The sequence below is a fragment of the Tachypleus tridentatus genome, unplaced genomic scaffold, assembly GCF_004210375.1.
Source record: "Tachypleus tridentatus isolate NWPU-2018 unplaced genomic scaffold, ASM421037v1 Hic_cluster_2, whole genome shotgun sequence".
NCBI classification, from domain to species: Eukaryota; Metazoa; Arthropoda; class Merostomata; order Xiphosura; family Limulidae; genus Tachypleus; species Tachypleus tridentatus.
In genome coordinates this window covers 36,807,240-36,825,491 of record NW_027467782.1, presented here as the reverse complement: position 1 = coordinate 36,825,491, position 18,252 = coordinate 36,807,240, and positions in this window count along the sequence as shown.

Genomic DNA, 18,252 nt, shown 5'->3' with positions numbered 1-18,252 from the left:
GTGTCTGATCAAACTATGTGATCAAATTGATGGAATGAGTGTCTGATCAAACTATGTGATCAAATTGATGGAATGAGTGTCTGATCAAACTATGTGATCAAATTGATGGAATGAGTGTCTGATCAAACTATGTGATCAAATTGATGGAATGAGTGTCTGATCAAACTATGTGATCAAATTGATGGAATGAGTGTCTGATCAAACTATGTGATCAAATTGATGGAATGAGTGTCTGATCAAACTATGTGATCAAATTGATGGAATGAGTGTCTGATCAAACTATGTGATCAAATTGATGGAATGAGTGTCTGATCAAACTATGTGATCAAATTGATGGAATGAGTGTCTGATCAAACTATGTGATCAAATTGATGGAATGAGTGTCTGATCAAACTATGTGATCAAATTGATGGAATGAGTGTCTGATCAAACTATGTGATCAAATTGATGGAATGAGTGTCTGATCAAACTATGTGATCAAATTGATGGAATGAGTGTCTGATCAAACTATGTGATCAAATTGATGGAATGAGTGTCTGATCAAACTATGTGATCAAATTGATGGAATGAGTGTCTGATCAAACTATGTGATCAAATTGATGGAATGAGTGTCTGATCAAACTATGTGATCAAATTGATGGAATGAGTGTCTGATCAAACTATGTGATCAAATTGATGGAATGAGTGTCTGATCAAACTATGTGATCAAATTGATGGAATGAGTGTCTGATCAAACTATGTGATCAAATTGATGGAATGAGTGTCTGATCAAACTATGTGATCAAATTGATGGAATGAGTGTCTGATCAAACTATGTGATCAAATTGATGGAATGAGTGTCTGATCAAACTATGTGATCAAATTGATGGAATGAGTGTCTGATCAAACTATGTGATCAAATTGATGGAATGAGTGTCTGATCAAACTATGTGATCAAATTGATGGAATGAGTGTCTGATCAAACTATGTGATCAAATTGATGGAATGAGTGTCTGATCAAACTATGTGATCAAATTGATGGAATGAGTGTCTGATCAAACTATGTGATCAAATTGATGGAATGAGTGTCTGATCAAACTATGTGATCAAATTGATGGAATGAGTGTCTGATCAAACTATGTGATCAAATTGATGGAATGTGTGTCTGATCAAACTATGTGATCAAATTGATGGAATGAGTGTCTGATCAAACTATGTGATCAAATTGATGGAATGAGTGTCTGATCAAACTATGTGATCAAATTGATGGAATGAGTGTCTGATCAAACTATGTGATCAAATTGATGGAATGAGTGTCTGATCAAACTATGTGATCAAATTGATGGAATGAGTGTCTGATCAAACTATGTGATCAAATTGATGGAATGTGTGTCTGATCAAACTATGTGATCAAATTGATGGAATGAGTGTCTGATCAAACTATGTGATCAAATTGATGAAATGAGTGTCTGATCAAACAATGTGATCAAATTGATGGAATGAGTGTCTGATCAAACTATGTGATCAAATTGATGGAATGTGTGTCTGATCAAACTATGTGATCAAATTGATGGAATGAGTGTCTGATCAAACTATGTGATCAAATTGATGGAATGTGTGTCTGATCAAACTATGTGATCAAATTGATGGAATGAGTGTCTGATCAAACTATGTGATCAAATTGATGGAATGAGTGTCTGATCAAACTATGTGATCAAATTGATGTCTGATCAAACTATGAATGAGTGTCTGATCAAACTATGTGATCAAATTGATGGAATGAGTGTCTGATCAAACTATGTGATCAAATTGATGGAATGAGTGTCTGATCAAACTATGTGATCAAATTGATGGAATGTGTGTCTGATCAAACTATGTGATCAAATTGATGGAATGTGTCTGATCAAACTATGTGATCAAATGGAATGATTCAAACTATGGATCAAATGATGGAATGTGTGTCTGATCAAACTATGTGATCAAATTGATGGAATGAGTGTCTGATCAAACTATGTGATCAAATTGATGGAATGAGTGTCTGATCAAACTATGTGATCAAATTGATGGAATGAGTGTCTGATCAAACTATGTGATCAAATTGATGGAATGAGTGTCTGATCAAACTATGTGATCAAATTGATGGAATGAGTGTCTGATCAAACTATGTGATCAAATTGATGGAATGAGTGTCTGATCAAACTATGTGATCAAATTGATGGAATGAGTGTCTGATCAAACTATGTGATCAAATTGATGGAATGAGTGTCTGATCAAACTATGTGATCAAATTGATGGAATATGTGTCAAATGATCAAAAACTATGTGATCAAATTGATGGAATGAGTGTCTGATCAAACTATGTGATCAAATTGATGGAATGAGTGTCTGATCAAACTATGTGATCAAATTGATGGAATGAGTGTCTGATCAAACTATGTGATCAAATTGATGGAATGAGTGTCTGATCAAACTATGTGATCAAATTGATGGAATGAGTGTCTGATCAAACTATGTGATCAAATTGATGGAATGAGTGTCTGATCAAACTATGTGATCAAATTGATGGAATGAGTGTCTGATCAAACTATGTGATCAAATTGATGGAATGTGTGTCTGATCAAACTATGTGATCAAATTGATGGAATGAGTGTCTGATCAAACTATGTGATCAAATTGATGGAATGAGTGTCTGATCAAACTATGTGATCAAATTGATGGAATGAGTGTCTGATCAAACTATGTGATCAAATTGATGGAATGAGTGTCTGATCAAACTATGTGATCAAATTGATGGAATGAGTGTCTGATCAAACTATGTGATCAAATTGATGGAATGAGTGTCTGATCAAACTATGTGATCAAATTGATGGAATGAGTGTCTGATCAAACTATGTGATCAAATTGATGGAATGAGTGTCTGATCAAACTATGTGATCAAATTGATGGAATGTGTGTCTGATCAAACTATGTGATCAAATTGATGGAATGAGTGTCTGATCAAACTATGTGATCAAATTGATGGAATGTGTCTGATCAAACTATGTGATCAAATTGATGTCTGATCAAACTATGTGATCGAATTGATGGAATGAGTGTCTGATCAAACTATGTGATCAAATTGATGGAATGAGTGTCTGATCAAACTATGTGATCAAATTGATGGAATGAGTGTCTGATCAAACTATGTGATCAAATTGATGGAATGAGTGTCTGATCAAACTATGTGATCAAATTGATGGAATGAGTGTCTGATCAAACTATGTGATCAAATTGATGGAATGAGTGTCTGATCAAACTATGTGATCAAATTGATGGAATGAGTGTCTGATCAAACTATGTGATCAAATTGATGGAATGAGTGTCTGATCAAACTATGTGATCAAATTGATGGAATGAGTGTCTGATCAAACTATGTGATCAAATTGATGGAATGAGTGTCTGATCAAACTATGTGATCAAATTGATGGAATGAGTGTCTGATCAAACTATGTGATCAAATTGATGGAATGAGTGTCTGATCAAACTATGTGATCAAATTGATGGAATGAGTGTCTGATCAAACTATGTGATCAAATTGATGGAATGAGTGTCTGATCAAACTATGTGATCAAATTGATGGAATGAGTGTCTGATCAAACTATGTGATCAAATTGATGGAATGAGTGTCTGATCAAACTATGTGATCAAATTGATGGAATGAGTGTCTGATCAAACTATGTGATCAAATTGATGGAATGAGTGTCTGATCAAACTATGTGATCAAATTGATGGAATGAGTGTCTGATCAAACTATGTGATCAAATTGATGGAATGAGTGTCTGATCAAACTATGTGATCAAATTGATGGAATGAGTGTGTCTGATCAAACTATGTGATCAAATTGATGGAATGAGTGTCTGATCAAACTATGTGATCAAATTGATGGAATGAGTGTCTGATCAAACTATGTGATCAAATTGATGGAATGAGTGTCTGATCAAACTATGTGATCAAATTGATGGAATGAGTGTCTGATCAAACTATGTGATCAAATTGATGGAATGAGTGTCTGATCAAACTATGTGATCAAATTGATGGAATGAGTGTCTGATCAAACTATGTGATCAAATTGATGGAATGAGTGTCTGATCAAACTATGTGATCAAATTGATGGAATGAGTGTCTGATCAAACTATGTGATCAAATTGATGGAATGAGTGTCTGATCAAACTATGTGATCAAATTGATGGAATGAGTGTCTGATCAAACTATGTGATCAAATTGATGGAATGAGTGTCTGATCAAACTATGTGATCAAATTGATGGAATGAGTGTCTGATCAAACTATGTGATCAAATTGATGGAATGAGTGTCTGATCAAACTATGTGATCAAATTGATGGAATGAGTGTCTGATCAAACTATGTGATCAAATTGATGGAATGAGTGTCTGATCAAACTATGTGATCAAATTGATGGAATGAGTGTCTGATCAAACTATGTGATCAAATTGATGGAATGAGTGTCTGATCAAACTATGTGATCAAATTGATGGAATGAGTGTCTGATCAAACTATGTGATCAAATTGATGGAATGAGTGTCTGATCAAACTATGTGATCAAATTGATGGAATGAGTGTCTGATCAAACTATGTGATCAAATTGATGGAATGAGTGTCTGATCAAACTATGTGATCAAATTGATGGAATGAGTGTCTGATCAAACTATGTGATCAAATTGATGGAATGAGTGTCTGATCAAACTATGTGATCAAATTGATGGAATGAGTGTCTGATCAAACTATGTGATCAAATTGATGGAATGAGTGTCTGATCAAACTATGTGATCAAATTGATGGAATGAGTGTCTGATCAAACTATGTGATCAAATTGATGGAATGAGTGTCTGATCAAACTATGTGATCAAATTGATGGAATGAGTGTCTGATCAAACTATGTGATCAAATTGATGGAATGATGTGTCTGATCAAACTATGTGATCAAATTGATGGAATGAGTGTCTGATCAAACTATGTGATCAAATTGATGGAATGAGTGTCTGATCAAACTATGTGATCAAATTGATGGAATGAGTGTCTGATCAAACTATGTGATCAAATTGATGGAATGAGTGTCTGATCAAACTATGTGATCAAATTGATGGAATGAGTGTCTGATCAAACTATGTGATCAAATTGATGGAATGAGTGTCTGATCAAACTATGTGATCAAATTGATGGAATGAGTGTCTGATCAAACTATGTGATCAAATTGATGGAATGAGTGTCTGATCAAACTATGTGATCAAATTGATGGAATGAGTGTCTGATCAAACTATGTGATCAAATTGATGGAATGAGTGTCTGATCAAACTATGTGATCAAATTGATGGAATGAGTGTCTGATCAAACTATGTGATCAAATTGATGGAATGAGTGTCTGATCAAACTATGTGATCAAATTGATGGAATGAGTGTCTGATCAAACTATGTGATCAAATTGATGGAATGAGTGTCTGATCAAACTATGTGATCAAATTGATGGAATGAGTGTCTGATCAAACTATGTGATCAAATTGATGGAATGAGTGTCTGATCAAACTATGTGATCAAATTGATGGAATGAGTGTCTGATCAAACTATGTGATCAAATTGATGGAATGAGTGTCTGATCAAACTATGTGATCAAATTGATGGAATGAGTGTCTGATCAAACTATGTGATCAAATTGATGGAATGAGTGTCTGATCAAACTATGTGATCAAATTGATGGAATGAGTGTCTGATCAAACTATGTGATCAAATTGATGGAATGAGTGTCTGATCAAACTATGTGATCAAATTGATGGAATGAGTGTCTGATCAAACTATGTGATCAAATTGATGGAATGAGTGTCTGATCAAACTATGTGATCAAATTGATGGAATGAGTGTCTGATCAAACTATGTGATCAAATTGATGGAATGAGTGTCTGATCAAACTATGTGATCAAATTGATGGAATGAGTGTCTGATCAAACTATGTGATCAAATTGATGGAATGAGTGTCTGATCAAACTATGTGATCAAATTGATGGAATGAGTGTCTGATCAAACTATGTGATCAAATTGATGGAATGAGTGTCTGATCAAACTATGTGATCAAATTGATGGAATGAGTGTCTGATCAAACTATGTGATCAAATTGATGGAATGAGTGTCTGATCAAACTATGTGATCAAATTGATGGAATGAGTGTCTGATCAAACTATGTGATCAAATTGATGGAATGAGTGTCTGATCAAACTATGTGATCAAATTGATGGAATGAGTGTCTGATCAAACTATGTGATCAAATTGATGGAATGAGTGTCTGATCAAACTATGTGATCAAATTGATGGAATGAGTGTCTGATCAAACTATGTGATCAAATTGATGGAATGAGTGTCTGATCAAACTATGTGATCAAATTGATGGAATGAGTGTCTGATCAAACTATGTGATCAAATTGATGGAATGAGTGTCTGATCAAACTATGTGATCAAATTGATGGAATGAGTGTCTGATCAAACTATGTGATCAAATTGATGGAATGAGTGTCTGATCAAACTATGTGATCAAATTGATGGAATGAGTGTCTGATCAAACTATGTGATCAAATTGATGGAATGAGTGTCTGATCAAACTATGTGATCAAATTGATGGAATGAGTGTCTGATCAAACTATGTGATCAAATTGATGGAATGAGTGTCTGATCAAACTATGTGATCAAATTGATGGAATGAGTGTCTGATCAAACTATGTGATCAAATTGATGGAATGAGTGTCTGATCAAACTATGTGATCAAATTGATGGAATGAGTGTCTGATCAAACTATGTGATCAAATTGATGGAATGAGTGTCTGATCAAACTATGTGATCAAATTGATGGAATGAGTGTCTGATCAAACTATGTGATCAAATTGATGGAATGAGTGTCTGATCAAACTATGTGATCAAATTGATGGAATGAGTGTCTGATCAAACTATGTGATCAAATTGATGGAATGAGTGTCTGATCAAACTATGTGATCAAATTGATGGAATGAGTGTCTGATCAAACTATGTGATCAAATTGATGGAATGAGTGTCTGATCAAACTATGTGATCAAATTGATGGAATGAGTGTCTGATCAAACTATGTGATCAAATTGATGGAATGAGTGTCTGATCAAACTATGTGATCAAATTGATGGAATGAGTGTCTGATCAAACTATGTGATCAAATTGATGGAATGAGTGTCTGATCAAACTATGTGATCAAATTGATGGAATGAGTGTCTGATCAAACTATGTGATCAAATTGATGGAATGAGTGTCTGATCAAACTATGTGATCAAATTGATGGAATGAGTGTCTGATCAAACTATGTGATCAAATTGATGGAATGAGTGTCTGATCAAACTATGTGATCAAATTGATGGAATGAGTGTCTGATCAAACTATGTGATCAAATTGATGGAATGAGTGTCTGATCAAACTATGTGATCAAATTGATGGAATGAGTGTCTGATCAAACTATGTGATCAAATTGATGGAATGAGTGTCTGATCAAACTATGTGATCAAATTGATGGAATGAGTGTCTGATCAAACTATGTGATCAAATTGATGGAATGAGTGTCTGATCAAACTATGTGATCAAATTGATGGAATGAGTGTCTGATCAAACTATGTGATCAAATTGATGGAATGAGTGTCTGATCAAACTATGTGATCAAATTGATGGAATGAGTGTCTGATCAAACTATGTGATCAAATTGATGGAATGAGTGTCTGATCAAACTATGTGATCAAATTGATGGAATGAGTGTCTGATCAAACTATGTGATCAAATTGATGGAATGAGTGTCTGATCAAACTATGTGATCAAATTGATGGAATGAGTGTCTGATCAAACTATGTGATCAAATTGATGGAATGAGTGTCTGATCAAACTATGTGATCAAATTGATGGAATGAGTGTCTGATCAAACTATGTGATCAAATTGATGGAATGAGTGTGTCTGATCAAACTATGTGATCAAATTGATGGAATGAGTGTCTGATCAAACTATGTGATCAAATTGATGGAATGAGTGTCTGATCAAACTATGTGATCAAATTGATGGAATGAGTGTCTGATCAAACTATGTGATCAAATTGATGGAATGAGTGTCTGATCAAACTATGTGATCAAATTGATGGAATGAGTGTCTGATCAAACTATGTGATCAAATTGATGGAATGAGTGTCTGATCAAACTATGTGATCAAATTGATGGAATGAGTGTCTGATCAAACTATGTGATCAAATTGATGGAATGAGTGTCTGATCAAACTATGTGATCAAATTGATGGAATGAGTGTCTGATCAAACTATGTGATCAAATTGATGGAATGAGTGTCTGATCAAACTATGTGATCAAATTGATGGAATGAGTGTCTGATCAAACTATGTGATCAAATTGATGGAATGAGTGTCTGATCAAACTATGTGATCAAATTGATGGAATGTGTGTCTGATCAAACTATGTGATCAAATTGATGGAATGAGTGTCTGATCAAACTATGTGATCAAATTGATGGAATGAGTGTCTGATCAAACTATGTGATCAAATTGATGGAATGAGTGTCTGATCAAACTATGTGATCAAATTGATGGAATGAGTGTCTGATCAAACTATGTGATCAAATTGATGGAATGAGTGTCTGATCAAACTATGTGATCAAATTGATGGAATGAGTGTCTGATCAAACTATGTGATCAAATTGATGGAATGAGTGTCTGATCAAACTATGTGATCAAATTGATGGAATGAGTGTCTGATCAAACTATGTGATCAAATTGATGGAATGAGTGTCTGATCAAACTATGTGATCAAATTGATGGAATGAGTGTCTGATCAAACTATGTGATCAAATTGATGGAATGAGTGTCTGATCAAACTATGTGATCAAATTGATGGAATGAGTGTCTGATCAAACTATGTGATCAAATTGATGGAATGAGTGTCTGATCAAACTATGTGATCAAATTGATGGAATGAGTGTCTGATCAAACTATGTGATCAAATTGATGGAATGAGTGTCTGATCAAACTATGTGATCAAATTGATGGAATGAGTGTCTGATCAAACTATGTGATCAAATTGATGGAATGAGTGTCTGATCAAACTATGTGATCAAATTGATGGAATGAGTGTCTGATCAAACTATGTGATCAAATTGATGGAATGAGTGTCTGATCAAACTATGTGATCAAATTGATGGAATGAGTGTCTGATCAAACTATGTGATCAAATTGATGGAATGAGTGTCTGATCAAACTATGTGATCAAATTGATGGAATGAGTGTCTGATCAAACTATGTGATCAAATTGATGGAATGAGTGTCTGATCAAACTATGTGATCAAATTGATGGAATGAGTGTCTGATCAAACTATGTGATCAAATTGATGGAATGAGTGTCTGATCAAACTATGTGATCAAATTGATGGAATGAGTGTCTGATCAAACTATGTGATCAAATTGATGGAATGAGTGTCTGATCAAACTATGTGATCAAATTGATGGAATGAGTGTCTGATCAAACTATGTGATCAAATTGATGGAATGAGTGTCTGATCAAACTATGTGATCAAATTGATGGAATGAGTGTCTGATCAAACTATGTGATCAAATTGATGGAATGAGTGTCTGATCAAACTATGTGATCAAATTGATGGAATGAGTGTCTGATCAAACTATGTGATCAAATTGATGGAATGAGTGTCTGATCAAACTATGTGATCAAATTGATGGAATGAGTGTCTGATCAAACTATGTGATCAAATTGATGGAATGAGTGTCTGATCAAACTATGTGATCAAATTGATGGAATGAGTGTCTGATCAAACTATGTGATCAAATTGATGGAATGAGTGTCTGATCAAACTATGTGATCAAATTGATGGAATGAGTGTCTGATCAAACTATGTGATCAAATTGATGGAATGAGTGTCTGATCAAACTATGTGATCAAATTGATGGAATGAGTGTCTGATCAAACTATGTGATCAAATTGATGGAATGAGTGTCTGATCAAACTATGTGATCAAATTGATGGAATGAGTGTCTGATCAAACTATGTGATCAAATTGATGGAATGATGTGTGTCTGATCAAACTATGTGATCAAATTGATGGAATGAGTGTCTGATCAAACTATGTGATCAAATTGATGGAATGAGTGTCTGATCAAACTATGTGATCAAATTGATGGAATGAGTGTCTGATCAAACTATGTGATCAAATTGATGGAATGAGTGTCTGATCAAACTATGTGATCAAATTGATGGAATGAGTGTCTGATCAAACTATGTGATCAAATTGATGGAATGAGTGTCTGATCAAACTATGTGATCAAATTGATGGAATGAGTGTCTGATCAAACTATGTGATCAAATTGATGGAATGAGTGTCTGATCAAACTATGTGATCAAATTGATGGAATGAGTGTCTGATCAAACTATGTGATCAAATTGATGGAATGAGTGTCTGATCAAACTATGTGATCAAATTGATGGAATGAGTGTCTGATCAAACTATGTGATCAAATTGATGGAATGAGTGTCTGATCAAACTATGTGATCAAATTGATGGAATGAGTGTCTGATCAAACTATGTGATCAAATTGATGGAATGAGTGTCTGATCAAACTATGTGATCAAATTGATGGAATGAGTGTCTGATCAAACTATGTGATCAAATTGATGGAATGAGTGTCTGATCAAACTATGTGATCAAATTGATGGAATGAGTGTCTGATCAAACTATGTGATCAAATTGATGGAATGAGTGTCTGATCAAACTATGTGATCAAATTGATGGAATGAGTGTCTGATCAAACTATGTGATCAAATTGATGGAATGAGTGTCTGATCAAACTATGTGATCAAATTGATGGAATGAGTGTCTGATCAAACTATGTGATCAAATTGATGGAATGAGTGTCTGATCAAACTATGTGATCAAATTGATGGAATGAGTGTCTGATCAAACTATGTGATCAAATTGATGGAATGAGTGTCTGATCAAACTATGTGATCAAATTGATGGAATGAGTGTCTGATCAAACTATGTGATCAAATTGATGGAATGAGTGTCTGATCAAACTATGTGATCAAATTGATGGAATGAGTGTCTGATCAAACTATGTGATCAAATTGATGGAATGAGTGTCTGATCAAACTATGTGATCAAATTGATGGAATGGTCTGATCAAACTATGTGATCAAACTATGTGATCAAAACTTGTGATGGAATTGATGGAATGTGTCTGATCAAACTATGTGATCAAATTGATGGAATGAGTGTCTGATCAAACTATGTGATCAAATTGATGGAATGAGTGTCTGATCAAACTATGTGATCAAATTGATGGAATGAGTGTCTGATCAAACTATGTGATCAAATTGATGGAATGAGTGTCTGATCAAACTATGTGATCAAATTGATGGAATGAGTGTCTGATCAAACTATGTGATCAAATTGATGGAATGAGTGTCTGATCAAACTATGTGATCAAATTGATGGAATGAGTGTCTGATCAAACTATGTGATCAAATTGATGGAATGAGTGTCTGATCAAACTATGTGATCAAATTGATGGAATGAGTGTCTGATCAAACTATGTGATCAAATTGATGGAATGAGTGTCTGATCAAACTATGTGATCAAATTGATGGAATGAGTGTCTGATCAAACTATGTGATCAAATTGATGGAATGTGTCTGATCAAACTATGTGATCAAATTGATGGAATGAGTGTCTGATCAAACTATGTGATCAAATTGATGGAATGAGTGTCTGATCAAACTATGTGATCAAATTGATGGAATGAGTGTCTGATCAAACTATGTGATCAAATTGATGGAATGAGTGTCTGATCAAACTATGTGATCAAATTGATGGAATGAGTGTCTGATCAAACTATGTGATCAAATTGATGGAATGAGTGTCTGATCAAACTATGTGATCAAATTGATGGAATGAGTGTCTGATCAAACTATGTGATCAAATTGATGGAATGAGTGTCTGATCAAACTATGTGATCAAATTGATGGAATGAGTGTCTGATCAAACTATGTGATCAAATTGATGGAATGAGTGTCTGATCAAACTATGTGATCAAATTGATGGAATGAGTGTCTGATCAAACTATGTGATCAAATTGATGGAATGAGTGTCTGATCAAACTATGTGATCAAATTGATGGAATGAGTGTCTGATCAAACTATGTGATCAAATTGATGGAATGAGTGTCTGATCAAACTATGTGATCAAATTGATGGAATGAGTGTCTGATCAAACTATGTGATCAAATTGATGGAATGAGTGTCTGATCAAACTATGTGATCAAATTGATGGAATGAGTGTCTGATCAAACTATGTGATCAAATTGATGGAATGAGTGTCTGATCAAACTATGTGATCAAATTGATGGAATGAGTGTCTGATCAAACTATGTGATCAAATTGATGGAATGAGTGTCTGATCAAACTATGTGATCAAATTGATGGAATGAGTGTCTGATCAAACTATGTGATCAAATTGATGGAATGAGTGTCTGATCAAACTATGTGATCAAATTGATGGAATGAGTGTCTGATCAAACTATGTGATCAAATTGATGGAATGAGTGTCTGATCAAACTATGTGATCAAATTGATGGAATGAGTGTCTGATCAAACTATGTGATCAAATTGATGGAATGAGTGTCTGATCAAACTATGTGATCAAATTGATGGAATGAGTGTCTGATCAAACTATGTGATCAAATTGATGGAATGAGTGTCTGATCAAACTATGTGATCAAATTGATGGAATGAGTGTCTGATCAAACTATGTGATCAAATTGATGGAATGAGTGTCTGATCAAACTATGTGATCAAATTGATGGAATGAGTGTCTGATCAAACTATGTGATCAAATTGATGGAATGAGTGTCTGATCAAACTATGTGATCAAATTGATGGAATGAGTGTCTGATCAAACTATGTGATCAAATTGATGGAATGAGTGTCTGATCAAACTATGTGATCAAATTGATGGAATGAGTGTCTGATCAAACTATGTGATCAAATTGATGGAATGAGTGTCTGATCAAACTATGTGATCAAATTGATGGAATGAGTGTCTGATCAAACTATGTGATCAAATTGATGGAATGAGTGTCTGATCAAACTATGTGATCAAATTGATGGAATGAGTGTCTGATCAAACTATGTGATCAAATTGATGGAATGAGTGTCTGATCAAACTATGTGATCAAATTGATGGAATGAGTGTCTGATCAAACTATGTGATCAAATTGATGGAATGAGTGTGTCTGATCAAACTATGTGATCAAATTGATGGAATGAGTGTCTGATCAAACTATGTGATCAAATTGATGGAATGTGTGTCTGATCAAACTATGTGATCAAATTGATGGAATGAGTGTCTGATCAAACTATGTGATCAAATTGATGGAATGAGTGTCTGATCAAACTATGTGATCAAATTGATGGAATGAGTGTCTGATCAAACTATCAAATTGTGATCAAATTGATGGAATTGATGGAATGAGTGTCTGATCAAACTATGTGATCAAATTGATGGAATGAGTGTCTGATCAAACTATGTGATCAAATTGATGGAATGAGTGTGTCTGATCAAACTATGTGATCAAATTGATGGAATGAGTGTCTGATCAAACTATGTGATCAAATTGATGGAATGTGTCTGATCAAACTATGTGATCAAATTGATGGAATGAGTGTCTGATCAAACTATGTGATCAAATTGATGGAATGAGTGTCTGATCAAACTATGTGATCAAATTGATGGAATGAGTGTCTGATCAAACTATGTGATCAAATTGATGGAATGAGTGTCTGATCAAACTATGTGATCAAATTGATGGAATGAGTGTCTGATCAAACTATGTGATCAAATTGATGGAATGAGTGTCTGATCAAACTATGTGATCAAATTGATGGAATGAGTGTCTGATCAAACTATGTGATCAAATTGATGGAATGAGTGTCTGATCAAACTATGTGATCAAATTGATGGAATGAGTGTCTGATCAAACTATGTGATCAAATTGATGGAATGTGAGTGTGTCTGATCAAACTATGTGATCAAATTGATGGAATGTGTCTGATCAAACTATGTGATCAAATTGATGGAATGAGTGTCTGATCAAACTATGTGATCAAATTGATGGAATGAGTGTCTGATCAAACTATGTGATCAAATTGATGGAATGAGTGTCTGATCAAACTATGTGATCAAATTGATGGAATGAGTGTGTCTGATCAAACTATGTGATCAAATTGATGGAATGAGTGTCTGATCAAACTATGTGATCAAATTGATGGAATGAGTGTCTGATCAAACTATGTGATCAAATTGATGGAATGAGTGTCTGATCAAACTATGTGATCAAATTGATGGAATGAGTGTCTGATCAAACTATGTGATCAAATTGATGGAATGAGTGTCTGATCAAACTATGTGATCAAATTGATGGAATGAGTGTCTGATCAAACTATGTGATCAAATTGATGGAATGAGTGTCTGATCAAACTATGTGATCAAATTGATGGAATGAGTGTCTGATCAAACTATGTGATCAAATTGATGGAATGAGTGTCTGATCAAACTATGTGATCAAATTGATGGAATGAGTGTCTGATCAAACTATGTGATCAAATTGATGGAATGAGTGATCTGATCAAACTATGTGATCAAATTGATGGAATGAGTGTCTGATCAAACTATGTGATCAAATTGATGGAATGAGTGTCTGATCAAACTATGTGATCAAATTGATGGAATGAGTGTCTGATCAAACTATGTGATCAAATTGATGGAATGAGTGTCTGATCAAACTATGTGATCAAATTGATGGAATGAGTGTCTGATCAAACTATGTGATCAAATTGATGGAATGAGTGTCTGATCAAACTATGTGATCAAATTGATGGAATGAGTGTCTGATCAAACTATGTGATCAAATTGATGGAATGAGTGTCTGATCAAACTATGTGATCAAATTGATGGAATGAGTGTCTGATCAAACTATGTGATCAAATTGATGGAATGAGTGTCTGATCAAACTATGTGATCAAATTGATGGAATGAGTGTCTGATCAAACTATGTGATCAAATTGATGGAATGAGTGTCTGATCAAACTATGTGATCAAATTGATGGAATGAGTGTCTGATCAAACTATGTGATCAAATTGATGGAATGAGTGTCTGATCAAACTATGTGATCAAATTGATGGAATGAGTGTCTGATCAAACTATGTGATCAAATTGATGGAATGATGTGTCTGATCAAACTATGTGATCAAATTGATGGAATGAGTGTCTGATCAAACTATGTGATCAAATTGATGGAATGTGTCTGATCAAACTATGTGATCAAATTGATGGAATGAGTGTCTGATCAAACTATGTGATCAAATTGATGGAATGAGTGTCTGATCAAACTATGTGATCAAATTGATGGAATGAGTGTCTGATCAAACTATGTGATCAAATTGATGGAATGAGTGTCTGATCAAACTATGTGATCAAATTGATGGAATGAGTGTCTGATCAAACTATGTGATCAAATTGATGGAATGAGTGTCTGATCAAACTATGTGATCAAATTGATGGAATGAGTGTCTGATCAAACTATGTGATCAAATTGATGGAATGAGTGTCTGATCAAACTATGTGATCAAATTGATGGAATGATGTGTGTCTGATCAAACTATGTGATCAAATTGATGGAATGAGTGTCTGATCAAACTATGTGATCAAATTGATGGAATGAGTGTCTGATCAAACTATGTGATCAAATTGATGGAATGAGTGTCTGATCAAACTATGTGATCAAATTGATGGAATGAGTGTCTGATCAAACTATGTGATCAAATTGATGGAATGAGTGTCTGATCAAACTATGTGATCAAATTGATGGAATGAGTGTCTGATCAAACTATGTGATCAAATTGATGGAATGAGTGTCTGATCAAACTATGTGATCAAATTGATGGAATGAGTGTCTGATCAAACTATGTGATCAAATTGATGGAATGAGTGTCTGATCAAACTATGTGATCAAATTGATGGAATGAGTGTCTGATCAAACTATGTGATCAAATTGATGGAATGAGTGTCTGATCAAACTATGTGATCAAATTGATGGAATGAGTGTCTGATCAAACTATGTGATCAAATTGATGGAATGAGTGTCTGATCAAACTATGTGATCAAATTGATGGAATGAGTGTCTGATCAAACTATGTGATCAAATTGATGGAATGTGTGTGTCTGATCAAACTATGTGATCAAATTGATGGAATGAGTGTCTGATCAAACTATGTGATCAAATTGATGGAATGAGTGTGTGATCAAACTATGTGATCAAATTGATGGAATGAGTGTCTGATCAAACTATGTGATCAAATTGATGGAATGAGTGTCTGATCAAACTATGTGATCAAATTGATGGAATGAGTGTCTGATCAAACTATGTGATCAAATTGATGGAATGAGTGTCTGATCAAACTATGTGATCAAATTGATGGAATGAGTGTCTGATCAAACTATGTGATCAAATTGATGGAATGAGTGTCTGATCAAACTATGTGATCAAATTGATGGAATGAGTGTCTGATCAAACTATGTGATCAAATTGATGGAATGAGTGTCTGATCAAACTATGTGATCAAATTGATGGAATGAGTGTCTGATCAAACTATGTGATCAAATTGATGGAATGATCAAACTATGTGATCAAATTGATGGAATGAGTGTCTGATCAAACTATGTGATCAAATGATCAAATTGATGGAATGTGTGTCTGATCAAACTATGTGATCAAATTGATGGAATGAGTGTCTGATCAAACTATGTGATCAAATTGATGGAATGTGTGTCTGATCAAACTATGTGATCAAATTGATGGAATGAGTGTCTGATCAAACTATGTGATCAAATTGATGGAATGAGTGTCTGATCAAACTATGTGATCAAATTGATGGAATGAGTGTCTGATCAAACTATGTGATCAAATTGATGGAATGAGTGTCTGATCAAACTATGTGATCAAATTGATGGAATGAGTGTCTGATCAAACTATGTGATCAAATTGATGGAATGAGTGTCTGATCAAACTATGTGATCAAATTGATGGAATGAGTGTCTGATCAAACTATGTGATCAAATTGATGGAATGAGTGTCTGATCAAACTATGTGATCAAATTGATGGAATGAGTGTCTGATCAAACTATGTGATCAAATTGATGGAATGAGTGTCTGATCAAACTATGTGATCAAATTGATGGAATGAGTGTCTGATCAAACTATGTGATCAAATTGATGGAATGAGTGTCTGTGATCAAACTATGTGATCAAATTGATGGAATGAGTGTCTGATCAAACTATGTGATCAAATTGATGGAATGAGTGTCTGATCAAACTATGTGATCAAATTGATGGAATGATGTGAGTGTCTGATCAAACTATGTGATCAAATTGATGGAATGTGTGTGATCAAACTATGTGATCAAATTGATGGAATGAGTGTCTGATCAAACTATGTGATCAAATTGATGGAATGAGTGTCTGATCAAACTATGTGATCAAATTGATGGAATGAGTGTCTGATCAAACTATGTGATCAAATTGATGGAATGAGTGTCTGATCAAACTATGTGATCAAATTGATGGACTATGTGATCAGTTGATGTGTGTGATCAAACTATGTGATCAAATTGATGGAATCAGTGTCTGATCAAACTATGTGATTGAAATGATGGAATGAATGATTAATCAAACTATGTGATCGATTTAAAGAAAAGAGGGACTGATCAAACTATGTGATCGAATTGATGGATTTAGTGTCTGATCAAAGTATGTGATCAAATTGATGGTGTGTGTGTCTGATCAAACTATGTGATCAAATTTATGTAATGTGTTGGTGAACAAACTATCTGATGAAATTGATGGAATGTTTGTGTGATCAAACCATGTGATCAAATTGATGGAATGATTGTCTAATCAAATTATGTGATCAAATTAATGGAATGAGTGTCTGATCAAACTATGTGATCGATTTTATGGAATGAGTGTCTGAACAAAGTATGTGATCAAATTGATGGTGTGTGTGTCTTATCAAACTATATGATCAAATTCATAAAATATGTGTGTGATCAAACTATGTAATCGAATTTATGGAATCAGTGTCTGATCAAACAATGTGATCG